Here is a 7,690-nt window from a genome sequence, read left to right as displayed (position 1 = left end):
CTGGGGTCCAGTTCAAGTCACCAGCAGATTCCTATCTCGTTAGAAGCCCCTTATTAGGGTTTCAGGCATAATTGTTAGTTTTTCTAATAGGACAACCTACAAGAAGAGTAAAAGCCCTGGGTTTAAAACCCAGCTCCTCCTCTTACTAACTGTGGGATTTGGGACATGTTACGCAAAAATCTTTCTGAGCATCCATTTCCTCATCTTTAAGGTAAGGGTAATGATAGCACCTATTTATTTTTATTTATTTATTTTACATCTTTATTGGAGTATAATTGCTTTACAATGGTGTGTTAGTTTCTGCTTTATAACAAAGTGAATCAGTTATACATATGTTCCCATATCTCTTCCCTCTTGCATCTCCCTCCCTAATAGCACCTATTTATGATGTGGATTTGAGAATTAGAAAGAGAATGCATGTTGCACAGTGCCTGACCCAGACTGATTGCTCGAGAAATGGGATCTGTTCTTATCATTATTCGCCTCAAATGAAAGGTTGATCCCATTTCAGGATGAATATAAATTGGGTTTTAGACTCTGACTTTTTAACATAACTTGAGACCCTTTTGGTCTTGAAGTTAGATGTATTTCAGGTTGTACAAAATTAAACTGTTTTTTTAAAAATTATCTGACACTTATTAGCAATGTAACTTGGAGCAAATCCTACCTTCACTGGGTCTTAGTTTCCTTGTTGGTTTAAATGAAATAATTGAAGCTAAAACTATAAAGCTCTTAGAAGAAAAAGAAGGAGTGAATTTTCATGACCTAGGATTAGGCAATGATTTCTGAGATATGACCAAAAGTGTACAAGCGATAAAGGAGAAAGTTGACAAGTTGGACTATATCTGAATTGAAAATTTTGTGCTTCAAAGGACACCATCAAGAAAGTGAAAGGACAACCCACAGAATGGTAGAAAATATTTGCAAATTATATATACCAGATAAGAGGTGTGAATCCAGAATATATAAAGAACACTTACAATTCAACAACAAAAAGATGGACAACCCAATTTAAAAATGGGCAGAAGACATTTGTATGGTCAGGCCATTCAAGATGGCTGTTCTCTTGCTCTCTGTACATCCCCTGCTTGACCAGTCCCGCTTCACTCACATGACTATCCAATTCTCTTAATTATAGAGCTTAATTAGTCCCTGGTAACTAATGATGAGCCCACCTGATGTCAATTCCCCCCGTAAATGGTAGCCTCCTTCTCCCCGAGTAGCGAAGACTGCTGCCATTCCTGCCCATGGTCTGCCACACACAGTGGGGTGTCCCTCCAGGACCATTTGTGGAAGATCCCCTGTCCTATGAACCACTGATGTTTCTGTTGCTGTCTCCAGGCTCTTTATTTGGTCTCAAGGCTCAGCAGCTACTAAGGCGTGAAGGCCTGTGGAGTGCAGCCCAACAACATTTCTCCAGAGAAGTATACAGATGGCCAATACAAAGGCAAATGAAAAGATGCTCAGCATCATTAGCCATCAGGGAAATACAAATGAAAACCATAATGAGACAGCACTTTATACCCACCAGAATGACTATAATAAAAAAGACGATAACAAGTGTTGGTGAAGATGTGGAGAAATTGGAACCTTCGTACATTGCTAGTGTTAATGTAAAATGGTATAGACACTTTTGGAAAAGTCTGGCAGTTCCTCAAAGGATAAACATAGAGTTACTGTAAGACCCAGCAGTTCCAATCCTGGTACCTAAGAGAAATGAAAAAGTATGTCCACACAAAAACTTGTACATGGATATTCACAGCAGCAATATTCATAATAGCCAAAAAGTGGAAACAACCAAATGCCCATTGACTGATGACGAATCTTGAAAACATTAGGCTAAGTGAAAGTCAGTCATAAAAGACTACATATTATATGATTCTATTTTTATCAAATGTTTAGAATAGGCAAATCTATAGAGACAAGTAGATTAGTAGTTGCCTAAGGCTGGGGGTGCTGGGGGGGTGGGCAGGGAGGAACTGGGAAATGACTGCTCCTGGGTAACATTTTTGTGGGGTGGGGTGATGAAAATGATTCAAAATTAGATTATGGTGATGGCTGGTCAACTCTGAAAATACACTAAAAACCGTTGAATTATACACTTTAAAAACTAAATGGTCTGGACAAGATGATTTGTTTGGATCTTGCCCGATTTAACATTTTCTGGACGAGAAGCACATCTCGGAATGGAGCCAGGCCCTACTGGAAAAGAATGACCCTGCCCATGTAAGTGCACCAAGAAGGGAGAAGAGGTGGATAACTCCGCCTGTGCACGGTGACAGGATCCCATCCCTGGACCATAAACATTAGCTAATTCACCAGTTATCTGCTGCATATGCAAACTGGTGGTCACATGCTCAGAGCCCACTCATGCTTGATAGGGTACTTGCCATAGGCCTGGCCCGAAGCGCTGTCCATGGATCTCATTTAATCCCCACAACAGCCCTATTGAGCTTCAGATGAGAAACTGAGGATCGGAGGGTTACAAACACAGGAAGTTGAGGGATCAGAAGCAAATACAGTTTGACCAGTGGCCCAAGGCCTGTGGTCCTAACCTCTCTCCATCCCGCCCAGCTTTCTCTCTACATCCCCCTGGGTGTAAGGAAAACGTGTGCTTCATCAGCAGTGAGCAAATAACTGAGTTTAAAATAACCTTATCATTTCTTGCTACAGTTCTTAAAAGCAGGGGTTATGATCATTCCATTTTTTAAAAGCCCTGAATTCAGCTTTCTCGCTGCTCTCGCAGGTACTGCTGTTTGCTTTGCAAGACACACACTCCTGGCTTCCCAAGGCTAGACGTGCACCGCTTATCTAAACCAGGCCGACTGTTCTCTCTTCTTTTTCCTTTGCAAATGTCTGTAATCCAGCAGCTTCCTGGCAGGCTCCAGGAGCTCCGGATTGCTCTACACCTGGGAAGTTTGCTACGGAAGCCTTAAAGGAGCCAGATTTTGAAGTGCCTGCTGTTTGTTTTTCCTCTCACCTCCAGCCATAACGCTTTATTTGCACCCTAGTGATTGTACCACAGCCAGCGATTCCTCCATCATAAACAAGAAAATGAGTGGGAATGAGGAGAGCAGTAGGAGATGTGAGTTGTGCTGCCAGCCTTTGCCCCAGCTATCCTGACATCAGAGCCTGGGCTGCAGGGCGCTTGCCTCTAGCCCGACTCTCCCTGCTCACACAGGTGGCCCAGCTCTTATGCTGCTATCAAGTGGGGCCCAGGCCAAAGCTCAAACCCAACAGAGGCTGCACAGAAAGACCTGAAAGTCTGCTTATAACTGAGAAACACCTCTCAGTCCAGCTTTGGAACTTGCCATGGATATATGGAAGGCTGGTGCCCAGGTCTCGGAAAGAACTGCCAGGCTCCATACAAGCATTTGGGCCTCCACCACGTGGACAGCCCCACAGGTGAGGCGAGGCTGCCATCCTGCCCAGATCCCCGCCCTCATCCCTGCGCAGCTGCGAGCTAGGAGCGCTCGCCGGTTGCCGGGGCTCAGTGGACTGCCGTGGGCACCAGAGGCCCCTTCGGAATGATGCTTCCTTTTCAGATAACTAGTGCTTGTGTGAACGAATTGCCAAGGTCTGTGTTTTCTAAAAATTCCCAAACCTGAAAACCAGAGTTGTATGATGACCTCACCTGGAGTATCAAAACTGCCCAGAGCGCTGGATCCCTGCCCCTCCACATACCCCACTTCCAGTGAGGGCCCCCTGGGGGTGCTGAGTCCAACCCTGGGATTCCCTGTCTACCACAGATCTAGGGGTGGTGGAGAGTCCCAGGGCCATGCTTGGGCTACCTTCCTGCATGGCCTGATCTCCCAGGGTCAGATTTACTTCTCCAATGAATGTTCCTTTCTTCTTTAGCAAGGCAGCCTGAAGAGTAAGTAGAGCCTGACTGGGCACAGAGCCAGATCCAAGGACCAATCTACTGTCTCCAGTCCCTGCAAGGAGGGCCAAGAAAGCAGCGATAAACGTAAGGGGATGGTGATCATTCTATTTTCCAGGACTCCATGGAGGTAAGGTAACAGGCATGCTCTGATAAACCGCCTAAAGTGGGTGCAGGTGGTGAGACCTTCCCAAAGCAGTGCCTGAGTAACAACAGGTAAGTGCTGCCTTCTGAGCTGGAAGCGTCGGTGGGAAGAAAAGTCTGGGCCAGAGCTGCTTGGGTCAGGAAGGAGAGAGATGGAGCCCTGCTCTCCGTGCTCTCTGTCTCAGCCATTTCCTGCACGGCTCAGGCTCTTCTCTAAACGACTAAAGAATGTCTGTTTGAAGAGGTGTCTAATTATCAGGCTCCCAGGATCCCCCAGGCCTGGTCTGGCTGTGTGGCTGGTCCCCACCCCCTGCTCCCAGCCGTTTTCCAGGCCTCCCTTTCTGCGTGTGGAGAAGGTGGGGCTGGACCACATGCGTCTCTCAGGGTCGGGCCTGCGGGGTCAGCCTGAGTCTGTGCTGTGATTCACTCTGAAACCCAGGTTGAGTAATAGAATCTGAAGCTCTTCCTGTAATTTTCATGATGGTTCCCTTGGGTTTGTTTATCCGTCTCAGTCTCCCTGATTCTGGCCTGAATCTGAATCTAGGCCACAGTGTGATGATCAAAGCAAATGGTGCAAGACAATTGCTTAGATTTGCTGTTTGCTTCAAATCTGGATTACAGTTGCCCTTCTAAGTAAGCCTCTCTGAGCACAGGATTTAAAAACTCACAGGTGTCAAGGTCCTTAAAAATCACCAGTCCTTCCCAATTGGTCCTGTGACTCCCTTTCTATAAAAAAAAAATATTTTATAATACCCTCTTTGCTAACCTGAAGTGAAACTCATAAATAATATAAGCCACCTGTATACATAATTTTTAAAAATCATTATTATATCCTTATTATATTATATAATAATGATCCATGGCACAATGTGGATGAACCTCAAGAAACATGCTAAGTGAAAGAAGAGAAACACAAAAGGCTATATATATATTGTATGATCCTATTTATGTGAAATTTCTAGAAAAGACAAATCTGCAGAGACAGTAAACATATCAGTGGTTGCCTGGAGCTGGGGGTGGGCATGAGAATTGACTGCAAACAGACCCGAGGGAACATTTAAGGAGGATGGAAATGTTCTGAAATTGCATTGTGGTGATAGTAACCCAACTTGTCAATTTTACCAAATCACTGAATTGATTAAAACCCTATCTGAATTGAACACTTTTAAAGTGAGTGAATTTTATATTATGTAAATCACAACTATTTTTTTCTTTCTTATTGAAATATAGATGATTTATAATATTGTGTTAGTTTTGGAAATCACAACTATTTTTTTAAATGTACTTTATCCTTGATTTACATGGTAACTCAATTTTTCAAAAATTCTGTGTATACTGGTTGTGGAGAAAACAAATTGTGTTCATATTTAAAGCAGAGCTAGATTCCAGAGTCAGAGAACTATGAACAAGTTCTTCATCTACATGAGTATCCAGTAGGACACATGACAGTTGTGTAGGGTATGGGATAATTCTTCACTGTGAGGGATTGTCCTGGATACTGTAGGATATCTAACATTCTTGTCCCCTGCCTACTAAATTCCAGAAGCAGCCTCTAATCATTGTAACACTGAAAAATGCCCCTATAGAAGTCCAGATCACCCCCTAGGAAGTGGCTTCACCCCCACTGAGAATCCCCGATGTTGTCCAGCATCACATGGGGAGACTGAGGCCAAGTGAGGGGCAGAGACTTGCCTGGGGGCAGAGAGTGAGCTGGTGCTTAGCTGAAGTCAACCCAGACGTCCTAAATCAGACTTCAGAGCTCTTTGGCCTATACCAGGCCTTTTCACTCTTGCTTGTCTTTCTCTCCCAACTTCGCTGTCATTCTGGTACCTAACATGTAAACAGCTTCATCTCATTCAGAGCTATGGAAAAGGCAGACAGGGGGTCAGAGCTTGTCACTATTATGCTAGCTCATGAAATTCACCCACAGGGAATCCAAGCAATGGGAACAGCTGGTTCTGAGTCCCGAACATGAAGCCTCGGTGAGTGTGTGAGCCCAGGAATATCAAACATCCACTGTACAGACTGCTGTTCCCATCCCCTCCCATGGTAGATATTGCTAATCACTGATGACGGGCTTGCTCTCTGAGACTGAATGCAGACTCCGCCTCTTTCTCAAGGCAGCCATTGTCAATTACCTGAAACTTGCAGAAGAGATAAATCAAGTTACTGTCCTAGGGGTGCTGTGTCTAAAGAAAGGAAACAGGCTGGGTGCAGACCTGAAACAAAGAGCCACCATTAATCCAAGAAGTTCAATGCAGGGGAGGAGGAGAAGGCTTCTGGGCGTGATAAACAAAGGAACAGACCAAACTGAAAGACCAGGCAAGGGCACTGGAAACAGCGCTTCAGGCTTTGGTTGAGACAGATGGGTCCTAAGAGAACAGATGCGCAGTAACTGCTTGACGAATGACCACTGAGAGAGGAACAGGGACTGTCTGCCCTGGCTTCATAGCAACCTCTTGGTCAGAGCCCAAGGAGGTGTGTGCTGCTCCCCAAAGTGAGGCTGGAATCCGGAGGCCTCTGAAGCTGATCTCATGGGCTAGACTCTGTGGAGGGTCTTTGCCCCTTATTAGATGTAATTCATCCGGGGCCCAAGGAGTTCCCCAGCACAGCTGGAGGCGATCACAAGAACAGGTTCCTCTTAAAGGCAACCAGAGAGACTCACGCAATGTCTAAAATTTGGAGAGTAGAGTCTAATAGCCAAGTGCGTGGGCTTTGGAGTCAGACAGACCTGGGTTTGGATCCCAGTGTTGCCAATTACTAGCTTTGGGATCTCAAATTGCTTGACTTCTTGGAGGTCATTTTTCTCTTCTCTCCGTGGGATCTAATTCACAGAGTTTTGTGAGGGTTAAATGAATAGACATTCATTTGGCTTTTCAATATCCATTCATCTCTCTCACTGTTTAAAAGTAGCCATGCAGTTTAGTTAGGATGGCCTGCATCCTAGGTTCCAGGGATAGACCATCACTGATCTACCCACTCAGGATAATACCAGCCCTGTTGCTACACTGATTGGTTCAGGGATGAGTTACTTAGGCTATGCCAACCAACATGTGGTTTTCTCTTGGTTAGTTCAGTTTAGTTCTGTTAGAATAAATCCAGAAGTGTTGTTTGATGGTAGGAGGAGGTCTCTCTCCTTCTCTCTCTTTCTCTCTTTCTCCTCCTGGATATGAGTGAGGGATTGTGTGTCCTCAGCTTCTGCCAGAAGTCATTTCGCATCCAAGTCATTTCGCAGTCCAGCCTGAGGAAAGCAAACACATGGAATGGGGCAGAGCCGAATCACAGAGAAACCAGGCCAGACCCCTGATCAAACTTTACCTGACCCGGTCTGATCTGTCCCTGAACTTTTTTTTTTTTTTTTTTTTTTTTTGCAGTACGCGGGCCTCTCACTGTTGTGGCCTCTCACATTGCGGAGCACAGGCTCCGGACGTGCAGGCTCAGCGGCTATGGCTCACGGGCCCAGCCGCTCCGCGGCATGTGGGATCTTCCCGGACCGGGGCACGAACCCGTGTCCCCTGCATCGGCAGGCGGACTCTCAACCACTGCGCCACCAGGGAAGCCCTGTCCCTGAACTTTTAAAGCAAAATTTGGGTTGGAATTCCTGTTACATTTAAGTGCTCAACAAATGGTAGCAGTCAATACTATTAGTATTATGATCAAAAGGAT

This window comes from Delphinapterus leucas, chromosome 7 (genome assembly GCF_059928025.1).
Source record: "Delphinapterus leucas isolate spDelLeu-1000000601 "Yukka" chromosome 7, BTC_Dleu_Yukka2, whole genome shotgun sequence".
NCBI classification, from domain to species: domain Eukaryota; kingdom Metazoa; phylum Chordata; class Mammalia; order Artiodactyla; family Monodontidae; genus Delphinapterus; species Delphinapterus leucas.
The sequence above is the reverse complement of the archived record's forward strand: the minus strand, read 5'-3'. Positions refer to the sequence as shown.